General features: G+C 44.3%; 1 pseudogene; it reads right to left on the reverse strand.

The window, feature by feature from the left end:
- LOC113175544 (E3 ubiquitin-protein ligase RNF213-like) overlaps nt 1–24,271 on the reverse strand; it is a 55,600-nt pseudogene that overhangs the window by 10,600 nt on the left and 20,729 nt on the right.

Raw genomic sequence — 24,271 nt, forward strand, 5'->3', positions numbered from 1 at the left:
CATATGTCACAGTAGAAAAAGCAGGATCTATAACTTTTGTATTACCATGTGACTAGGTAAAATCCCTACGTGTCTAGGACTTTGTAGACAAAAGTACTGACTGTAAACACAGCAGGTCCTTCCTATGGCAACATAAGAGAGTCTAGCGGTAGCATCTTATACCTGTGGATTTTGAGTGGCTCCCAAAAGCATAGCCAAATGAGTGAGTAGCCGGATGAGAATGAAGACGACTAGGGACAGGTCTCGGTCAGACACCACTATGACATCTCTGGATTGTGGGTGGCCCAGCACATGGCCAGTCTTGGTTCTATCTGTGCTGGCTCTGGAAAGAATGAGAGGAAACAGGGTGAAGATTGGAGATGTCTGTTTCTCCTCAGCCAGGGTCTCACACCTTAATGACTATGTTCCCAGTTTTTTTTTGTTGTTGTTGTTGTTTGTTTGTTTTGTTTTCTTTTTGTTTTTGGTATTGGGGATTGAACCCAGGGGCTCAACCACTGAGCTACATTCTCAACCCCCACTTTTTTAGTTTTTATTTTGAGACAGTCTTGCTAAGTTGCTGAAGCTGGCTTTGATTATCCTGCCTCAGCCTACTGAGTCACTGGGATTATAGGTGTGCACCACCACACCCAGTTTTGAGGTTATTCCAAGCCTAGACCACCTGCCTCCAAGTTCTTCTCTTTAGACCCACCCTGCTGACTGGCCAAACCCTGCAACATTCCCAGTGTTAAGTGGCTGCAGTGGACCAAGTAGACTTTATGATCTGATCATTACAGATCTTTAATGTGGCCATTAGTGCAGGGTGTCGGGATGGAGGCCAACACCTGCATCAGGACAGCAAGTTTGGAGCATTTTTAAATCCTCATGGGGTTTGTCCACGTTTTTCTCAATATTCCCAAATCAAAAACTGAGATACACAGTCTGGCAAAAATTTTTTGAGATTTAACGACATTGATAGTTTATGGAGATAACAGGCTAGACGATTTTAAATTTTGTAACAGAATAACCAGATGTATGATGATGGTAGAAAGTCCTGCCTTTCATCTTAAGGGAACACTGACAGCCACACTTATCTTAGAATCAAGCATGGGACTGTGAGATCAGATTTTTATTTTTATTTATATTTTCAGTTTTGGGAATTGAGCTGGGGCCTCACATATGCCAAGAAAGCACCATACCTCTGAACTATGCCCCCTATCCTTTCTATTTTTATTTTGATATGGTCTCACAAAGTTTCCCAGGCTGGCTTCAAACTTTCCATCCTCCTGCCTCGCAAGTAGCTGGGATTATAGGAATGTACTGTGTCTAGCTGGAGGTCAAATTTTTATCTGGTTTCTGAATCTGATACATTGGGCCTTCTGTATCTGCAGTTCTGCACCTGTGGATTCAAGCAACTGTGGAATAAAAATATTAAGAAATAACTGCATCTATATTGAATAGCAGCTTTTTTCTTGTCACTATTTCCTAAAAAATATGATAAATGAATATTTTCGTAGCATTTACATTGCATGAGAAACCTAGAGATAATTTTTTAAAAGTCCATGGAAGGCTGGGTACAGTAGTGCACACCTGTAATTTCAGTGCCTTGGTAGGCTAAGGCAGGAAATTGCAGTTTCAAATTCAGCCTCAGCAACTTAGCAAGACGCTAAGCAACTTATCCAGACCCTGTCTCTAAAAAAAAAAAAAAAAAAAAAAAAAAAATCTAGATAAAAATGGGCTGGTGATGGGGATGTGACCCCTATGCTCAATCCTCACCAAAAGGAAAAAATATTTTTAAAAATAATTTTTATTATTTTTTAATAATAATATTAAAATTTTGTGACCTACCTATTTGTAGGTCACAAACAAGATTGTTTCATGACATATAAAAGAACAGAACATCTGAATCTGAGTATCTGTGGAGGGCAGTGTCCTGGGAACAGTCCCTGCAGATATGGAGGGATGGATGTACTTGATAAGACTGATTATATGTATCTTTCACTTTTCTCATATTAAAAAAAAAAAAGAGGGCTGGGGGGCAGCCTAATGGCAGAGCACTTGCCTAGCATATGTGAGGCCCAGGTTCCATCCCCAGCACCACAAAAACAAAACAAAGCAAAACAACAACAACCAAAAATTTTCAGTGCCACATGACTACAGGTGTGTTTGATGTGGATCCCCAACATGACACAGGTCCAGATGTACAGCTGTGGTGTTAGTGATCCTATAGTTGGTGTGATTCATCTGCGGGAATAGACAGCCTGGAACCCCAGGCTCCAAGGGAAAGAAGCTGAGCCCACATACCCGATGCTTTGGAAGCCGTCTTGAGGTCTGTGGTTGACACCTCCAATTACAGCACCACAGTCAACACAGGAACTCAGCTCCATCGGCTTTCCACACTGGGACAAAGAGGGGACCCACAGTCAGCACTGCAGCCAGCATTTCTACATGTGGAGAAGCCACCTTGCATAGGAAGTGGCATGTGCCATGGACTGCATCTGGTGCATGCGTGCATCAGTAAGCAGCAGGAGCTCTGGGGACAGAGTAGGCACTTAATCAAGTGTGCCGTCCATGAGCAAAGGTGGCTTTATTTTCCCAAAGTAAGGTTTTTTACTCTCATGTAGAGTGACAAGTGTGTACAGCCCCATCTTCCTTTCTCATATTCACTGCCTCCTTCATCCCTGTGACTGGCATGCCAGCCTCTAGAGCTTCATTATCTAACACCAGGAATTATGGTGTTAATAGCTTCCAAATAGACCTCCTAACACCCACTGGAGAAAAACAAAAACCCAACCATAAGATTTGCCATCACTGATGGGCCCAGGTTTTCAAGTCAAATGGCATCCCACTGCATGCTATGAATCACAGCCACACCAGGCCCCTCCAGCTACAGGCGTTCAGACCACAGAACTCAGCACTAAGAGGGGTCCTAGAATCTGTTCCTATTTCACTTCATGGACAAGGAAGTAACTGGGATTCAGGAAGGTGAAGTGTCACATCAGGGCTCCATCCCTGTCTCCTATTTACTTTATGGAGAAGCATGCATAGATCTAGTCCAGCAGCCTGTTGCTCAGCAAGTGCAGATGTTGTGAACAACCAGGGAGATGCCTCAGAGTCCCAGATGAGCAGCATCTGCTTGGCCCCCAGGGCTCATTAGCCATGAGTATTTCTTGTCCTCTCCTGTTCTCTGGTACTCAGCCCACATTTCTCTCTGGCTAGTGATCCAGCTGAGGGTCTGTGTGGCTGAGCCCTGTTACAGTGCTCCCAGCCAGCAGCATTATGGCATCCCAGGAGACTTGGGTGATGCCTGCAGACATTCTTGGGCATCACACTGGGCTGGGGGGTACTGCTACTGGCACCCAGTGAGCTAGGTATGCTGCTAAATATCCTACAATGCACAGATGACCTGCAGGAAAGAATCATGTCCTTGGTATCTCTAAATGAGACTCAGTTGGAACACACTGAGTAGTCCTCAGAATGCACCTGTGCCTCCCAGAAGGTGAAGACCCTTATTCCCAAGTCTTTCCCCACCACCCCAGATGGGAATGCACATTTTGAGCCTCCCCCAAACACCAAGACTCACCTGTCCTACAGTGCACGGATGACCATTGGGACAAACTGTTCAAAGAACAACAGGACACATGTTAGCAAGTCTCCATCAAATTACCAAATGTGGGAAGGCGAAGTTGCTGCCCTCCTCTCTGGCCCTGACTAACAGGACACAGAGCCCATGTCCTAAGCACCTCACCAGAAGCCTAGAGCCATGCCATCAGCTAAATTACTTGCGTGTTCCTAGAGCTCAGTGAACACATATCACCCATGAAAATAGTCTGGTTTACACAGCAGAGAGAAGTTGGATTCCAGACACAAACCAGGGGTAACTTGGTGGCAGCACTGTATTTCTTTCTGTTCTCTTCAATTTTTACTTTTTTGGCAAAAACATGTTTCAGTACAACTTTAAAAACTAGTTTTAGAAGATTATTTACTTAAGGCAACAGCACAACTCATATAAAGTCATGGGTTATGTGGCTGTCTCCCAGGTGTAGACTGCGGGAAGCTCTCTCTGGGTCAAAAACCTCTGGATTGTGACTGGCCTTTGATTGAGCCTCAGTGTGGTCTCCAGGCCCCCCTTCTTCCAAGTGACATTTCTAGAGAGCACCAGTGTAGCCCAATGGCTCTTATCCCATAACTACACAGGGAAATTATTTGGTCATCTAGTCAATTAACTCTGTGGCCCTCAAGTCAAAGGCAGGAGGAGACAAGTAACATGGGCTTTCAGCAGAACCTAGTGAAGCCCAGGTCCAGCCTCAGGTATGGCATGGCCGCAGGCAGACCTTACAAGCTGAGAAGAGTGTGACCCCTCCCCATACACTGGTACTCATTATACCATTGGACGCCTTCCAGACCCTCCCACTTCTGGGCTTGAGCCAGCAGGTCTTCAGGCATTGTTGGAAGAAAAGCATTCTGAAAGACCAAGAGCAGAAATGGCCCTGCTGAGAGGGCCTCTGGGCTGCAGCTGCTGCCCAGCAAGAGGCACAGAGTGAGGCAGTTTCTTCTCAGCTCCAGAGCTGTTTACAGAGGATGTACAACAGCTCTGTGTGAACCTGCAAAGGGCAGAGCACATTTTCACCAGCACTGTGCTGAAGGATCAAGTGGGGCAACGGGGCAGAGCATCTAAAAGGTGGACAACTTAGAGAGTTCCCACAGCCACTGGCCAGGTCTGAACAGGAAAAAATACATTGAAGTTTCACTGTAAAATCAAAGTTATCATCATGCAGCTTATCAACATGCTGGCAGGAGAGAAAGCTAAGTTCCTCAGGGGCACCAAGACTTCACTCTGTCCACATAGAAGGACAGCTGCAGTGGGAATGGCCATTTCTGTCACTGTTCTTTCAAGACTGTTGGCACCAGGGCCCGTGCTCAGCAAAGGCAGAGTGTTGGCCACGAGGGATGCTGCGAAAGGCCTGACCCCCGTCGGTGACAGGATCCTGCTGTTTTCAACGAACCTGCTCACAGCCTCGCATTGCTGTCACAAAAGACGTTTTTCATGTTAGGATATTTCAAAAAGGAATACTGTGAATTTAGGGTTTTCTCTTTGAAAGTCACACATTATGATACTGAGTACACATCAAATATCCAGGTAAACATAGTTAAATGATCACCAATGGAGGGGAAATGCTTCAGAAAAGAGAATTTTCATATAGAAACACAGCAACCACATTCTTCAGTACAGATCTCAATACTCTGTTTTGGTAAACATTAAGTAAGGTTCCTGAGTCTGTAAGGTTTGGATTAAACAAAATAATTCTTCCACATAATAAGGGTACACCCTCTATCCTGCGTAGAAAATTATGGAAGGTCACAGTTCCTATTACCCTAAATAGGAAATAAAATTTGTGAGTTCTGTGCTTAGAAAGTCCTTCCCAATCATGAGGCTGAATGAAAGCCCCAACATGTCACTCACCTCTGGCTTAGGGCGGAGGTCTGCGTTTTGGGAACAGTGGAGAGCAGCCACTTCTCGGAAGAGTGCCAGCAGCAGGTAGACTGCCTGTTGAGCTCTGGGGCTCTTGAAGGACTGTGGGTGGGGTGTGGAGCAAGTATTCAGAAGATACAGCACTACCCAGAGCAACCTTCCCTGGGCTATGCACTATGGGCCTCCATGCACATGACCGGGGCTACAAGGTCATGAGACAAGCTCAGGTTAACCTCAGTGCACAGGCATTCATGATGGAGAAACAGAAGTCAGCACCTGTTCTCCTGTGACTACTTCACTGGTCTTAGAAATGTGTCCTGGGAAGAGACAGGATTTTCTACTTCCTCTTCCTGGTGTAAGGCAAGGTTAAACAGGGACTCAAAAAAGATGCAAGACCAGAACAATTTAAAGATTAGAATCCTGGGGCTGGGGTTGTAGCTCAGTGGTAGAATGCTTGCTTAGTATATGTGAGGCACTGGATGTCAATCCTCAGAACCACATAAAAAAATAATTAATTAATTAATTAAGGCATTGTGTTCCTCTACAACTCAAAATATTTTTTAAATGATTAGAACCCTAAAACCCTGTATCAACATCAAAATAGACACATAGTATGTATGTGGACTATGAATCTACATAGCAATGGATTTTGCTAATTGTTAATATCTCTTACTTGATATGAAGACAATAGGCATCTGCCTCCTGGCATTAGTGTCACTCTTGGGGCTGTTCAGAGACCTTCTCCATCACATCTGCATCTTTTGACAGGGAAGATGCAGGTGTGAGGGATACCACCTGGAATCAGGGAGAAGCTGCGAGCCCATCCTACCATCAGAGCAGTCCCAAGGCTGGAGGCCTTGCACTCAAGCATGGCTTTGCCCACTGCATCACGAAGTGCCTTGTATTCATCCCCATGCCCCAGGTATTGGTCCATCTGGCCCGTGTGGTCCTTCTGCAGCCCAGGAGAAGAGGGTTAGTCATGGTGGGCCAGGGTAGGGTGTTCTGCAAAGACCCTTCTCCATAGGCAAAGAAAGACAGTAGACACTGTTGGAGGTGAGAGGCAACTCAGCTGGAACTCCCTGTGAGTCCCAGCCATGACAATCCTGGAGGTCTTCAGGAGCATGGCCTCCACAGAGATGGAGAGCCTGGGGAGAAGGGAGGCTGACCCTGGAGCTTCTTGCTTTTTCTACACACAGCAACACACCAAGCAAAGTGACAAAAACATGTCATCTATGAGTCCCAGATAGTCATCTTAAAGATGCCAAGAGTTTCAGTGCCATTTTTTAACCCCAGGACACTAAGAATTTAACAATTTCTGAGCACTGGGAATGGAGAAGCCTGAAAGCCAAACTCATTGCACTGTCTCTCAATTATTACCCACCTCTGCCTGGCAGAGAGCACAAGACACAGCTTGCAAGCTGAGTAACCTTTTACTTTGCTGGAATCAAATATTAAAAGAAACATTCGTTCACTTTTCCTGTGTAGAATTCAATTAGAAATTAAGCCTCGATAAAATGCAGGTGAACTTCAAACCAGAAACACACACAAATGTGCACACCAAACATGCCCATACCTACTTTTGCTCTATGGAAGGTGGCCTAAACCCACCCTGAAGCAGAGACCAAGGACCAGATACCTGCCTGTGTCCTGCCTATTTTGAGGGAAGGGAGAGTGAGGAGTGGTTCCCACAGCTTTCCTGCTCTGCCAGGGACCTGCGTCTCACCTGCTGTGCAATGACTCCCTTGGGAAACACCCACTGGCATTGATGGCCCTGCCTGGAGAGGCTCTGCACAAATTCCATCCCTCGCAAGCTTGAGAGCCTCCGGACCAGATACATGCGGTGCCAGTCGTTCCCTGCCTGGGTGCAGAACTGCTCGACACATTGCAGGTAGTACTGCTCCTCTACAGCCAGCTCTGACAGTGCAAGGAGAAAGCTGGTCAGTGACTGGGGACTGAGGGCCTGCTTCTGGGGAACTCAGTAAAAAAAAAAGACCATCCAGAACAGGGGAACATGGTAAGGGCCAGCAAGACCCTAAGGAGAGTTCCTGTTCTTCTGAACTTGTAGCTAATTTCTCCAAGGGAAAGAAGACCTGCCTGAGCCCTCCTGAAGCTCCAAAAGGAGATCAGAAGCCCTGTGGAGACACAAGCGGGTCCTGGCCACCTCCTGAAGGTACTCAACAGACACTGTAGTGGCAGGTCCTTGGCCTTGTCTCCCTGAGGAGCAGGTCTGTAGGAAATGGCCTTCCTCCCTCAGGCAGTCAAGTTCACTCCTTGTACAGTAAGCACTGGTCTTCTCATGAATTGAATCCTAAGGAGCAAAGAACAAGAAAGAAAAGAATATTATACTTTTCAACAGGCAACTCCCCAACCTTCTAAAATTATAGAAAACAACCAGAAAAAGCAAACTGATAAGGAAAAATGTGTATAATCTATTTTTTATAATATGCATTATGCAAGTTTTGGGTATAAAAATATGAAGACAATAAAAATAAAAAGGATTCAGGATCTCGCCAGGTGGGGATGACCATTGCTAAACCTGTTGTGTACTCATCCAGGCTGTGGTTTCTTCTGCTTTGCACACACATGCACATGACTCCCTCCCCTTTGCCCTATCTAAAGTTTCTCCATTCCTTCCATGCTCCCCACGACCTCCATTCACAGCATCCACATATCAGAGAAAACATTCAGACTTTAGTTTTTTAGGATTGGCTTTTTTCATTTAGCATTTCATTTGTACTCTATACACTGCTTAACAACAGGGACACCTTCAAAAAACGCATCTGAAGGGTATTTCACTGCTGTGCAAACATCAGACATTTTCAGATGCTAGGTGAGGATCTCATGAGACCAACATCAGACACGCAGTGATGGAAACATCACCAAGTGACTCGTGACTGTGCGTGGGACATCTAAGAGCAGAGCAAAGTCTTTGAAACTTTTTTTCTTTTTTCACATGGAAAAGAAGCCTCTATTAATTGTACTGAATAAAGCTGCATTTTTTCAGTTTTCAGAAACTCTGCTACTGTGTAAACCATATGGTTCAGAGAGTTTGTAGAAGAAAAGCAACAAAGTGGCAGCTGGCTTACTTCCAGGCGGTTGATGAAGAGCATGTAGGGTTCAGTCTTATCTTTAATGATGAATGCCTTCTTCTCTAATAGGGACAAGTAGGCCTGGATGTAATCTTTCACTGCATGGAAACTGTGGAAAGATAAATATTATTCCGCATGATGTTAGAATGGCAGAATCACCTTATACAAAAGAGCATCTATTAACCAATCATCTTCCCATCTATTTCTCTGTGTGTATAAAGGTATAATACATATAGATAGATAGATAGATAGATAGATAGATAGATAGATAGATAGATTTGACAGCTCTTTTAATTAATTCATTCAATCTAATTTGTTATACATGACAGCAGAGTGCATTTCAATTCATAGTACTCATATAGAGTACAATTTTATCATGTTTCTGGTTGTACACAAAGTAGTGTCACACTATTTGTGTCTTCATACATGTACTTAGTGTAATGATGTCCATCTCATTCTACCATCTTTCCTATCCCCATGCACCCTCCCATTCCCTCCCTCCCCTTTGCCCTATCTAAAATTCCTCCATTCCTTCCATGGTCCCCCGGACCTCCATTCTGGATCAGCATCCACATATCAGAGAAAACATTCAGACTTGGGTTTTTTAGGATTTGGCTTTTTTCATTTAGCATGATATTCTCCAACTCCATCCATTTACCTGAAAATGTCATGGTTTTATTCTCTTTTAATGATGAGTAATATTCCACTTTGTGTGTGTGTGTGTGTGTGTGTGTGTGTGTGTATACCATAGTTTCTTTATCCATTTATCTATTGAAGGGCATCTAGATTGGTTGTACAATTTAGCTATTGCTAATTGTGCTGCTATACACATTGATGTGGATGTGTCACTGTAGTCTGCTGATTTTAAGTCCTTTGGGTATAAACCAAGGAGTTGGATAGAACAGTGAAGCAGGTGGCATCAGTATGCCAGACTTTAAACTATACTACAGAGCAATAGTAACCAAAAAACCATGGCATTGGCACCAAATTAGACTTGTAGACCAATGGTACAGAAACACAGAGACCAACCCACAAAATACAGTTATCTCATACTAGACAAAGGTGTCAAAAACATATATTGGAGAAAAGATAGCCTCTTCAACAAATGGTGCTGGGAAAACTGGAAACCCATATCCACCAAAATGAAATTAAGCCCCTATGTCTCACCATGCACAAAACTCAACTCAAAATGGATCAAGGACCTAGGAATTAGACCAGAGACCCTGTGCTTAATAAAAGAAAACGTAGGCCTAAATCTTCATCATATCAGATTAGGTCCCAATTTCTTAACAAGACTCCTATAGCACAAGAAATAAAATTAAGAATAAATTTATTTTTTAAGAATAAAATTATTATTATTATTGCTGTGGGTATATACGTGATTGCATGACCAATGTAATTCTGCAACCTGTACACTCAGAAAAATGAGAAATTATGTCCCATTTAATTCAAATGTATGACATGTCAAGATTATTGTACAGTCATGTGTAACTAATTTAAAAAAAAAGAATAAATAAATGGGATGGATTCAAACTCAAAAGCTTTTTCTCAGCAAAAGAAAAAATCAGTGAGGTACAGAGAGAGCCTACAGAATGGAAGTAAATTTTTACCACATGGACATCAGAGCACTAATTTCTAGGATATATAAAGAACTCAAAAACTTGACACCAAAAAAAAAAAAAAACAAATAACCCAATCAAAAAATGGGCCAAGGAAATGAACAGAACTTCTCAGAAGATGATATACAATCAATCAACAATATATGAAAAAAATTGTTCAACATCTCTAGCAATTAGAGAAATGTAAATCAAAACTAATCTAATATTTCATCTCATTCCAATCAGAATGGCAGCTTATAAGAATACAAACAACAATAAGTTTTATTGAGGATACGGGGGGGAAAGGCACACTTACTCATACATTGCTGGTGGGACTGCAAATTGTTGCCACTAATCTAGAAAGCAATATAGAGATTCCTTAACAGCTTTTTATTAAAAATATTTTTGCAGAGGCTTGAAGGAATATTAAGTTCCATATTGCAGACCAGTTGTTCTCAAACATTTTGGATTCAGGCCCTTTTACAGTCTAAAACTTATTGATTTGTTTATGTGGGTCAAATCTATCAATGCTTATAGTATTAGAAACTGAAAAGTTTCAAGAGTGTATCAGTTCATTTAAGATAAAAAGAATAAACCCACATGTGTTAATGATGTTTAGAAGAGTGGCTTTCCTATAATTCTTGGAAGCCTGTTTAACAGAAGTCAGCTGACTTCCTACATCTGCTTCTGATACTACTTTGAAGCATTTGACGAAAATCTGGCCTTACACATGATATAGTTGGAAAAGGGAGAAATCTTTAATCGTTCTTGCATATATTGGGGGTTATTCTTTTTCAATACCATAACAACACTTTTAAAGTGATCATTTCTGAAGACTGGTTATAGAACCTGATACCATGTCAGTTGTTTTCATCAAGTATATTACAATCACATAGTCTACTCTGTTATGGATTTTTCCCAGTGCTATGGATCAAACTCAGGGCCTCACTGTGTGATAGTCAAAAGCTCTACCACTGAGCTGCATCTCCAGCCACTGGATCATTTTTTGACACACATGATTCTGTGACATTAGGCATTGGATATTTGGAAAAGCCTTGGTTTTCTGAGCAAGGCAAATCTTGAGATGTTGGCATCTTTTTAGTCTACAATATCTTGTTGTAGATACCTACTTACATGCATTAACATCACCACAGATCTGTAGTCTGGTGGTCACTGGTTCAGGCAAAATGGCAAGGCCTGAGACAAGCAGCCACTTGTTATCTGGAGACTTTTAGGAGAAGCATTCTTTGAGATAAGCACTGTCTTATGTTTTGCAGTGTTCTGGGTCAATTTCTTGCTTCTATACAACGTTAAAAATCACAACCTCGGGCTGAGGTTGTAGCTCAATGGTGGAGCGCTTTCCCCTTAGGTGTGAGACACTGGGTTCAATCCTCAGCACCACATAAAAATAAATAAATGAAATAAAGATATTATGTCCAACTATAACTAAAAAATGTTTTTAAAATTTCAAACCCAATGGTTCAGATTTAGTAAAGCTCATAGTGAAACTGGCATTTTAAAAAGTACATATGCATAGTGCAGAAGAAGACCATAACTGTGGTTTCTATTTCCTTTAAGCAAAAAAGCTTTGGCAATATTATTGCCAATATGGACACTTTGAACAGGCAAATTACTATCTCAGTATTATTTTTAAAAATTCAGAGTTCAGGAACCAACTCCCCACCAAAGGGTCCTTGCCAGCACTCTGAGAACTGAAGCTCAATGAACACAAGGATCAGCCAGAGGACACCATGCATGGACATCACTGACTGTCTAATTCGAGAAAACACAGAGTCCACATGTTGTGGAACCTGGACTTGGAAGACATTGAGGGTGACAGAGACTCTGAATTACCACACCAAAAATCACACTCTGGGGTGGCCTTGGAGCTAGGGTCAGAACAACCATTCCTGGGTTCTGCATGCATCACCACATGAAGGGTCCTTTCCCAGCACTCTGTATTTTCACTTCATACCCATGCCTGGCCAGCCTCTACCTCAGAGCAAAGCCTGTCCAAGGAAGGGGCCATGACCCTTGGCCTTGGAAAGACCCACAGAGCACTCCTAGGCACATGCCCACCCTGCTGAGTTGTTTATCTACAAATAACAGGAGAGATCTGCTATGGCAGGTGTCCCTGACTCAGTCAGGCTAGGTGAGGACCCATAGCAACCCCCTAGCAACCACCAATCAGCATGAGACAGGAAAAATACCTGGGATGCCAGATGACCCTTCTGGTAGTTTATGGTGGTTGATAACATGTTGGGAAACCATGTAGTTCAGCATGTACACTCCTCGTGGCTTAAACGAATCCGTTCAAATGAATTCCCCTCTGGTACTAACCAATCACCCTTACCCCACTTGTTCCCGCCAGTGAATGTGCTAATCAATGTTAAGAGTTGTTGTTTGATTTTCCCGCAGTGTGTGATGATTTGCTAAGAGATGCTATGATGTATGTGAAGTCCCTGCCTTCCCCAAAGAGTGTATAAAACTGCTGCAACCCCTGGGCTTGGGGCCTCTCAGTGCCACAAGTTGCTGTGTGCGCAGAGGACCGAGCTAGCTTGCAATAAACACCTCTTTGCTTCTTACATCAATCTTGGTCTCTGGTGGTCTTTTGGGGGTCCCGAATTCGAGCATAACAATATGCCCACAGAGACATGTCTAAACACACTGAAGAAACTTTCCCCAATCATGCATGAGGATATGTGTTGGCACAAAGACTAAGCACAACACAGGCCAGAGAAGCCAAGGCCTCAGAGAAGTGTGCATTCAGAGGAGCAGCTTCACCACCACAGAGCGGATGACAGGAGTCTTATCCACAGCATCATCAAATGGTGAGAGAGACTTCCTGTGTTCCTGGTATCCTTAGCCAGGAAGAGAAAGGTGCTATTGCTCATATCATGGCACAAAACAGAGAGGAACTGAATCAAGATTTGAAAGAAGAAAGCAACTCACGTTGGGGAGCATCTCTCAAGAGCTCCTTCTGCACGAAGAGTAGAGACAGAAGCCCATCAATCACGTTCTTCTCAGGAGGGTTATTGTCTTTGAAGCACATGGTAGAAATCAGGTCCATGAAGAAACTGTTGCACATCTGCCGGAACTGGGCGTGTTTCCCAATGGCCACCCTAAGGAAACAGCAAAAACACAGTCAGAAGACTCAGAGACGGTGTTCCCAAATCCCTGCAAGAAGAATGATTTGAGATTTGGACAGCATGTTCTTTTACATCAAGAGATTCAAATATCTACTTTTGTTGATTAGCTGGTCTTAAAAACTGCAGCAGCATCTACACACATCTCTTCCAGGAACACCTCCATCATTTAACCTGCCTAAGCTTGTCATAGATCCTCTCCATTGGGAGGAAACAGAAGAAAAAGCAACCACTGATGAAGCATGACCATTGTCTGAAGCCCACAGCTCCCCTTCCTGACCTCCCAGAGACTGGGAGAGAGCTGGTGTGTGGCTCAATGGTAGAGGGCTTGCTTGCCTATGCAAAAGGCATGGGATTCACCCCTGCACCTGCCACCTATGCGAAAAGGAGGATGGAGAAGCTGTATCTAAGTTTCTTGGATCTCTTTCAAGGGCTTCATTTATTACTTTCTGAATTTTGCAGTCTCAAAATCTTGTCAGATGTGTGTGTCTTGGGGAGAGAGGAATTCAGAGACACCCATCATCTAAGAAGTGCCCAAGTCTTACTTCAGACAGTTCTCTGAAGCCAGGCTTTAATCACACAAAGGTTAATAGAAAATAAATTTCTGAATATTATATTTGGAAAAAAAAAGAGAAAAGAGGAAGACTTTTAAAGAGAAAGAGTGTTTTACCTGTGCTCTTGGGAAACTGTCACAGAGAAATTATCTGGCAGGTCAGTTAAACAGGAGGGGCAAATCATCTGCCCAGGGACAAGCCAGCTCTTGATGCACATCAGGCAGTACACATGGTCACAGGGCAGACACACAGGATCATGCGAGTCTCCCAGGCAGGTGGGGCACAGCTGCACTCCACACCTGGAATCCAAGCAGGGGATGGGGTTCAAGGCAGACACTGGTTTGGAGGTGCCAGTGCACCCCAGGGGCAGCACTCCCTCCTCCCAGTGCTCCTTCCTCCCAGACCCCCTCTCACCTGGCCAGACTCTTGCTGGCTTGCTCCTTGCATTCACAGAGAGTGGTCAGCACAGCCACAAAAGGCCTGTGGGTCTTGAGGTCAGAGTTTTCTTGAAGACACTGGAGGGGAAAGGCCTGGTGAGGGGTGGCACCCATCGAGGAGGGACAGGGATCAGCTGTGCCCTGGGGCAGCCCAAGGCCTGGGGAATTCTTAGCAGTTTTCCATCCTTTCAAATCCTTGTGGCCCCACTGCTTTTTAAAGACAAGGACTGAATTGCCAATGTCATTTTCCATCTTCCTCCTTTTTTTTTCAGGTCTACCCCCTTTCCTCATCATGAGGTATTTCAAACTTTAAATGATGATAATGTAATGACCATTGTGTACACACCATTAAGCTCTAAGAGACTTGAGCATTTTTGGAATATTTGCTTTAGATCTTGTTTTATTTATTTACTTAGAGAGGGGGTATTGCTATGTTGTCCAAGCTGCTCTCAAACTCCTGAACTCAAGCAGTCCACCTGCCTCAGCCTCCCAAGGAGCTGGGACTATAGGGATGTACCACCACTGCTGGCTAGATCATATTTTACAGGAACAACACATATACATTCAGTTGTGGCAACATGGGCAACCCTTTCTGGTCAAGTCCCCTCCCCACATTCCTAAGCTTCTCTGAGGACTTGTGTGCAACTGTGTAAACACCCTGCCATTGTCCTGCACCATTCTGCCCTCAGGCCTGGGAGGCCCCACTGTAGGCCCCTTCAGTGACTTCCTGGTAAACAGCTCAGCTGCTTTAACCACTGTATAGCAGTCCCAATGAATATTCTTCCAGATACCTGTTTCCAGTAACCAGTATTTAGTGTGTACTTGAGTTTTTGTGATTCTGAACAGTGCTGTACAAACAATCTAGCGTATGTCTGCTTCAGTAAAAACAAAAGGTTGGGCTGGGAAGCAGCTGGGTGGTACAACACTTTTCTGGCATGCGTGAGGCCCTGAGTTCCACCAGAACACCATAGAAATGCGCATCTCCAGCAATTCATGGAGAATTTATTTTTTTCTCAAATTATTTTATTTTTTAATTAATTTTTCTATGTATATATGACAGTGGAATGCATTACAATTCTTATTACACATATAGAGGACAAGTTTTCATATCTCTCACTGTATATAAAGTATATTCACACCAATTCTTGTCTTTATACATGTACTTTGGATAATAATGTCCATTACATTCCACAACCATTTCTAATACCATACCTTCTCCCTTTCCCTTCCACCCCTCTGCCCTATCTAGAGTTAATCTATTCCTCCCACATTCCCCATCCCTACCTCACTATGAACCAGCCTTCTTATAACAGAGGAAACATTTGACATTTGATTTTTTGGGATTGGCTAACTTCACTTAGCATTATCTTCTCTAACTCCATCCATTTAGCTGCAAATGCCATGATTTTATTCTCTTTTATTGATGAGTAATATTCCATTGTGTATATATGCCACATTTTTTTTTATCCATTCATCTACTGAAGGGCATCTAGGTTGGTTCCACAGTTTAGCTATTGTGAATTATGCTGCTATAAACATTGATATGGCTGTGTCCCTGTAATATGCTGTTTTTAAGTCGTTTGGATATAGACTGAGGAGAGGGATAGCTGGGTCAAATGGTAGTTCCATTCCCAATTTTCCAAGAAATCTCCATACTGCTTTCCATAATGACTGCACCAATTTGCAGCCCCACCAGCAGTGTATGAATGTACCTTTTTCCTTACATCATCGCCAACACTTATTGTTGTTTGTATTTATAATAGCTGCCATTCTGACCAGAGTGAGATGAAATCTTAGAGTAGTTTTGGTTTGCATTTCTCTAATTGCTAATGATGATGAACATTTTCCATATATTTTTTGATTGATTGTATATCATCGTCTAAGAAGTGTCTAAGCAATTTTTAGCAGGAAGAGTGAAGCAGGTGGCATCATTATACCACAACTTAAACTATACTATAGAGCGACAGTAACAAAAAAAAAAAAAAAAAAAAAAGAATGGTATCAGCACCAAAACAGACTGGTAGACCAATAGTACAGAATAGAGGAACAGAGACTACCCCACAAAATTACAATTATCTTATATTAGACAAAGGCATCAAAAACATGTGTTGGAGAAAAGATAGCCTCTTCAACAAATGGTTCTGGGAAAACTGGAAATCCATATGCAACAAAATGAAATTAAACCCCTATTTCTCACCATGCACAAAACTCAACCCCAAATGGATCAAGGACCTTGGAATGAAACCAGAGACCCTGTGTCTAATAGAAGAAAAAGTAGGCCCTAATCTGCATCATGTGGGATTAGGCCCCAACTTCCTTAATAAGATTCCTTTGGTGCAAGAATTAAAATCAAGAATCAATAAATGGGATGGAGTCAAACTAAAAAGTTACTTCTCAGCAAATGAAACAATCTGTGAGGTGAATAGAGAGCCTACATCTTGGGAACAAATCTTTACCCCTCACACATCATTAATCTCTAGGGTATATAAAGAACTCAAAAAGCTAAGCACCAAAAAGACAAGCAACCCAATCAATAAATGGGCCAAGGACCTGAACAGGATAGTGAATTTAGTGATTTAATGCTGTTTCTGAAAGTTTGTAGTCAGGCATAAATGTTAGTACAGATGTTAGCACAAATGTCCACTGGGCATTATACAAGTAAGGATAGTTCCCTATTTCTAATTGCCTAGGGCATTTTTTTCTAAGTCATAAATTTTTGTCAAATGTTCTCTCTACCTTTTGAAATTATCATTTAGAGTTTATTTTTCATTTATATAACTGATGACATTTGTAGATATTTTTTGAGCCATCTTTGAATTCCCAGGGTTGATAATACTTGGAAATGATGTGTGTTTAATATCCTGATAAATTTGATTTGTTAATTAACAATCCACTCAGCAAAGGGCAAAGGACTTAGACATTTCTCCAAATATGCGTACATACCTGAGAAGAACATGAAAAAAATGTTCAGCATCATTAATTATCATGGCAATGCACATCAAAACTCTCTGAGCTGGGCACAGTAGTATATACCCAGTGAGGTCACAGGCTGAGGCAGAAGGATCACATATTTAAGGTTAGCCTCAGCAACTAAGCCAGATTCTGTCCTAAAGTAAAACAATAAGCTGAGATGTAGTTTAGTGGTGGAGCATCCCTAGCTAGAGAGAAATGTAATAAATTGATACAATAAGTCCCCTTCTAGGTACACATCCAAAAGAAGTAAAAGCAGGCCTCAAGTAAGTTCACAGCAATCACAAGAGCCAGAAGGTGGAAACAGCCTGAGTGCCATTAACAGATGAGTGGACAGATTCAGTGTCCACCCATACAGTGGCATTCATTATCCAGCCCTAAGAAGGTTGAATGCTGAAACATGCCACCATACAGATGAACCTTGAAAACATCATGCTAGGTGATACAAACTAGAAACCAAAGACAAATGCTGAACAACTCCACTTATGTGAGTTACCTGTGGTAATCAGAGTGACAGATAGAAAGTAGAGCAGGGATCTACATGGCTGGGGAGTCCATGTGTGTGTGGAGGGAGGTAAGGACACTCTGGAGCATGATCTGGTGGCAGCGCAACACCCTGTGCTTGATGTCGCTGACTATATGTTTAAAAGTGTTTACATGGTGCATTCTGTGTTATGTATATTTTAGCACACTTAAAAAAAAAGCAGCAGTGGCCCAGTGGTGGGGTGCTGGTTGGGGAGGTTAATGTTAGGACAGAAGGGAAAGCCAGTTCCCTGAAACCTGTGGAAAAATATGCATTACAGACATGAGCCATGAGAATTGATCTCCCTTGCATCTTTCTCTGCAGACTACCTACCCACCTAAGACCTAACTCTGTCTGCCATGTCTAACCCTCCTGTCAGAGCTGATGGGCAAGACTCAAATACCCATCATGTGCTGGCTACTTTCAGCTTTTACCAATATCCAGGGGTGTAGGAGTCAGCTCTGAAGTGGCAGTCTGCAGGAGGTAAGACTCAGGCCCCAGACATCCCCCACAGTTTCACTTAAACTTCTAACCAAAGGAGGAGAACAGCAAACATCAATCCAGGGCAGCACCCTTTCCAGGATCAGGTAGCCAATGAATGGAGCTGTAGGGATTCCCTGTAGCTGGAGGAAATGCACAGAGCACAGACCAGTGTACAACACAGGTTTCAAGCTCGGGAACTAACTGGGTAGCATCTGTGGCTATGTTTAGTTGCACAGGGATCTGATTAGAAGGAAATGAACCAGAAACCTGTGAAGTTTTTGAGGTCATTACATTGGGGAAAAAGTCTCCCATGAACAGGAGCATGCCAGCTCTCAGGGCCAGAAAACCCATCTCTCAGCTAGCAGGCTACCTGACCACCAGAGACCACACTGGACCTGGCTGAGTGCCCAGTGCATCCCCAGGGTCTGAGGCTCCTGGATGGTACAGGAAAGACTTGGAGAGAGCTGTGTCCAGGCCATGTGGGAAGGTGGTCCAGGATGCCTGTGGCCATAGGGCAGATACATGCTCCTTCTCACCATTTATTCTCTACTTTTCCTTTAAGAACCTCCACAAGAGTGGTCCAGTTCATACTTTGAACATAGCTTTGCTGCTCTAAAGCATACCTGTTTTTCTCTCCTCCCTGATCTACCTAATACCTCCTTCCTAATCCGGGAAAACAGAATTCCTTTGAATAGCCTCTTTAAAAACACTCTGTTCCCCCTGATAGAGGAATCACAGCTTCTGGGACAGGAGTCCCTTGTGTTTCTCCTTTGCTAGCAAAGCAATAACATTTCTTTTTCCTTTTTCTCAAAACAACAACAAAAAGCCAAAAAAAATTATTTAAAAAACCCTCTAAGTTACATAGCACATAAGCATACTCTGAGAAAGGTTTCCCATCTTCTTTCACCTAGATGAGGACAAGGGACTTAGTTTAGGGCAATGAAATATGAGCTGTACTGTGTGTGTATGTGTGTGTGTGTGTGTGTGTGTCCTGGGCTGTGTCCTTTTTTAAAAATTTTTGGTACTGGGAATTAAACTCAGGGGCACTTAACTACTAAACCTCATCCCCAGCCCTATTTTGTATTTTAATAAGAGACAGAATCTTACTGAGTTGCTCAGTGCCTTGCTGTTGCTAAGGCTGATTTTGTATTCACAATCCTCCTGCCTCAGTCTCCCAGGCTGCTAGGGTTACAGGCAAGTGCTACCATGCCCAGCCTGGGCTGTGTTCTTAAAGGCACTGTGTGCAGGGGCTGGGGTGTGGCTCAGTGGCAGGATTCCAGCCTAGCATATGTGAGGCCCTGGTTTCATCCCTGGCACTGCCACTCCCTTCTTTTGCTCCCCAGGCTATGACAGCAGGAATAGACTTTGAAGACAAGTAGCTGGAAGGTAGCTACTGAGGAGGACAGAAGAGTAAGCGAGAAGCAGTGTGGGCCCCTGGCACCCTAGGAGTGTTAGCAAGCTCTGGCCCATATAGGCCATCCTGCACAAGTCCTGTGACATTCTGATTAAGTCTGAATATGCTGGCACCTGGCATCTATGCCAATCTCCTTCTGGTGCACCTACCTGCATTTCAAAGACTGCACACCTAAGTGGTCTTTCTCAGACACCCTGACAGTGGGTACACTGGAGGCCAATGGCTGTACACCCATAGGATGTGCTCATGAGCTAGTTACCCTAGCCCAAGGTCACAGGGTGACACAGGTAGGAACCGTGTTGTGCTGAGTGGCTGTTTTTGCTGGAAAGCCACAGAGATGGTGGCTTTCTCTGAGGGGTACTGGTTGCGACATCATCAGCTTTATCTGGTGTTGGGGGCAGAGGCTCAATGGTTTCCTGTTCCCATGGTCCCATGGACAGCATGTATTTTGAAGTCCCAGCTCCAGTGGCATTCTCCTGCATTGCTATCATCCTGCGGAGGATGGTGGTGAATTTGCCCCTAAGAGCTAGGCTGCTAGCCTGCTATAGGTCATCCTAGAGGTGGGTAGAACCTAACCATTCAGCTCTTGCAAAGCATCCACAAGCACGTTCCCTGAAGAAGTCCAATTCTGTACAATCATTCCTATTCCTAAGTGACATGCCCCAACTCGGCAATCAGGGAGAGCAAACTCTTGAACAACTGAGCTTATCCATGCAATGGCTGGCTGATGAGCCACATTCCCCTGTGCAACTGGGTGAGAGCCCAGCATTGACCTGCAGATGAGGGCAGAGTGGGCTCCCGAACTCTGCATTTGACCAAGAGAAGTGCCCAGTGCTCACCTTGTCTAGTGAAAAGACGTACTTGGTAACCAGCTGACACAGCTCAGGAATCTGGCTCTCGGTCCCCAGGAGCACGTGCTCCACAAAGAGTGCAATGGGAAAAACACGATTCCACTGGGTTCTGTCAAAAGAGGGTGTTACACACTCAGCTCTAACAGAGGACTCTGAGACAGGAGGAGGGGACAAGAGGGCAGATGTAAGGCAGCATGGGAAGGTGAGCTGAAAGGAGGGATTATCCACCAGCCCTGTCCTCAGCACTCCCCCAGTGCTCTGTGCAGGCAGGACTTGGAATCTCACTTTGCTACTTCAGCATGCTCAGCCACTTTGCCTACTCTCTGACAATCCTGCATACAGTAAATCCCTCTTGACTCTCACAGCCCAGCATGGATTGGTTCTCTCCCCAACACTGAAGGCCTGCCCCTCTGCTTGCCCTGCCCAACCTTGTCCTTTCTAATGGCTCCCTGCCACCACAGTGGTTCTCAAGATGCAGCTTAATAACCTGCCTGCCTTTCTGTGGCTCTGGGACACCATGGCCTCACTGCATGTGGTTTTCCTCTTTCTCCAGCATCTAACGAGATGCCTGGCACTTGACAGGGTTCATCAAGGGAAGATTGAGTGCACAAAGAGCCCCTGCCATGGCAGGAGCACCTGCTCTCCTGGCTGCCAGGTGGGCCACGACCTGGAGTCCACTGATGAGCACAGGCTTAGCATGCCAGGGAGAGCTGACTCTGAATCTCACCTGACCTCTGCAGTGACAGCTCTGGCTGTGCTCCCACTGCCTCGCAAGTACCCATCAGAGCAGACGAGCTCCAGCGGTATGGACAGCTTTTTCACCAGCTGCAGCCAGGCCTGGGGACTTGGCTTCAAGATGTCTCTTGTCAGCATTTCAGCACAGGCCATTGCAGCAAATGCATCCAGTGTCTGGGAAGAGGAGAACAGTCACATGACCCCACAGGGCCCCTGCCCTTCTACCCACTCTCTTCTTTGGCTGAGGCTTCCTTAGGCCAGAGGACCTAGCAGAGGCAGTGTGACCTTGTATTCCAGGCTCTTAACCTGCTCCTTTGGGTCTTAGGATATAGGAAGCACAACCAGCTGTTCCCAACACCTCTGGGCTATGCTGATTCACACACCCCTAAAGGGTTTCTCCTTCTGCTCCCAGGGACAGGCCAAGGGCCTGAGCCTCCTGAAGGGCTGTACCATCTCACTGCCAGCCATGTCGTGCTTTTGTGCAACTTCAGTGAGGCTCTGCAGAACCTGTGGGTGGATGGTCAAGATTCTGGGGAAGTTGTGCAGCCGGATCCTGAAATGCTGATAGGCCAGGTGCACCCACGGCAGGCAGAGCCCATCCTCAGGACTCCCTGAGGCTGCTCGCTGCTCACAGACACAGGACCACAGGGCCATCTGCAGAAACTGGGGTTTTCAAGGGTTTTCAGTATGTATTTTTGAATCATAAAGAGATGTTTTCCTGTAGGAATTCAGAACTATTAAAAACCACAAAAAATAAAATTACAAACCAGACTTCCTATTTCCTGACTGCTTTTTAGTAGACTCTCTAGCCATTTTCCTAACTGTTCCTTTCCTCAGAATCATCCTCAAATCAGAATCACTGTGTTCCTGATTTTTTCCACTCAAGATTAGGTTATGAGAATTCCTCTACCACTCATTATCTGTGAAAATATTGTTTTCAATGATATGGTCCTACTTTAATTTGTCCCTCCTTCATTTATTTGAACACTTAAATTGTTTTTAATTATTTGTGATCAGAAACAAAGCTGGAAAGCCTTGCAGTGAGCACTGTCCAACCACATTGCCATGTGACCACTGTTCAGTACCTGCCCAGGAAGCCTGTGAGCCTGCCCTTCTTTTAGAAAACTCAGTTTTTCCAGATGAGCAGGTACAACTGGCATCTGGAGACTGCTTATCTTCTTTTGACTGACTGGTGGGGCTGAGCATGTGAGCAAAGCTTTCTAGATTCCTGCATAATTATGCCCTATGTAGCTGGCTTATAACTTATACCCATTTTTGAAATCAGGATAATTCTGCTCATTCCCCAAAAGATCTCGCTAACCTTCCCTCATGCTGGCTAGAGTATGTTCTTCAACGTTCTTTAAGTTTCCATCTTGCGCTGGGCTGCTGCTCTGCAGTCAGCACTTGCCTAGCATGCCTGGGGCTCTTGATTTTCTCCCCAGCTCCAGAAACACAAAAGTATCAACTTTCCCATTGAATTTCACTTATTATTCTTACCTTAAGACATCAGTTACCTATTTATCTTAAATTTGTCAAGAGAAACTCAACAATTTCAAGAGGGTGCTACAAGGAACCTGGAGAGCTTCTCAAGGTACTAGAACATCCCATTCCAGGAGGCCTTGGGGATTTATGAGGACTGGCCCTGTGTTCTGAGCACCTTGGGGGACATTCTCAGCCTAGCATCCTGTGTGGCTTCATTTTGTTCCCCCACATGGCAGCACCAGCTCTCAGAAGTTGAGTTCCTGTGTTTGTCCCCAGTCTATACCATGCAATTTTCACACTTGACCTTGAGTGGATACCTTCAGCTCCTCCCAGGTGGGCACTTTCATGGTTAAGAGCAGGAAGTCTCTCAAGTAGCACTGAACCAGCTCCTGCTGATGATCTCCAGGAATCTGGGCAAGAAACACACCCAGGGGAGTCTGCTGGAAGATTTCCACTAACTTCTCTGACCATCCTGCAGGGAGGAAGCCAGAGCGGCTTGAGACAAGTGAAGCCACAGCTGAGAGAAACTTGCTCCCCAGTAAGGAGCCACAGGCTAGTGTAGCACCCTGGGACATTTCAAAGACAAAGTTCCATTATGGGAATAGAGAATGGTGGATGTGTAGCATAGGAGGCATAGAAAGGAAGGCAGGGTCAACATTCAATTTAAGTCACAAAATCCACACTAGCTCCAACAGGAAAAAAACATATGAGGTAGCCTGAGTTTTGTGCTGCAAGTCTGTTCAGTGTAATGGGCCCAAGTAAGTTCCCAGGGAATCACGACTGAGTGGGCTTCTCTTTAGGGCTGGGGTCACAGACTACACCAATTAGAGAGATTTGCCTTCCAGCAGAAGGGGAGTTGGCTCCCCACTTCACACTCAGCTGGACAAGCAGGTCCAGGCAGGGCATTCCCCCAGGTGAAGAAACACCCTCTCAGCAGGAGACCAAGTGCTTCACTTTGGTTTAGGACAAGTGGCAGAATGCAAGCCCAGGAATGCAAGTTCACATTGAGCATACTGGTTCTCTAAGAACATGTTGAAAAGATGATTTCACATGTATCTGAAAGGTGACTTTTCAAAATCATAACACTGCCACTGGCTTTTCTGAAATGACTCAGCTTGTGTGACTCAGGAGGAAACAATGGCTCAGCATGGGGAAAGGGGCTCAGCATGGGGAAAGGGAAAGGGGCCATGTTCCTTTCATTGCTAGCATTTGCTGAGAAAGCTTAAAGGGGCTGTTTCCTGGGTCTAAGCTCAGAACAGGAATGGTCAACTTGCAGCAGGAAGTAAGCTTCATCCCTGCTGGAACATGCTCACCAGACTGACAGCCAGTGAGCCACTAGAAATCACCTCACAGCCTCCCTTCATGGCATGACTTAAAGGCTTCTGATCTCCTGGAGACTCTCATTTCTTCAGCAGACATTTCAAAATGAAGGCAATACATGAACTTGAGTCTATTCCACATGCAAAGTGTGAGAACTACAAGTCCCAGAATTTACCAGGTGCTAGGTGCTGTCTGCCTGCTGATGGTCAGGCAGTGTCTT

The sequence above is a fragment of the Urocitellus parryii genome, chromosome 10 (genome assembly GCF_045843805.1).
Source record: "Urocitellus parryii isolate mUroPar1 chromosome 10, mUroPar1.hap1, whole genome shotgun sequence".
NCBI lineage: Eukaryota > Metazoa > Chordata > Mammalia > Rodentia > Sciuridae > Urocitellus > Urocitellus parryii.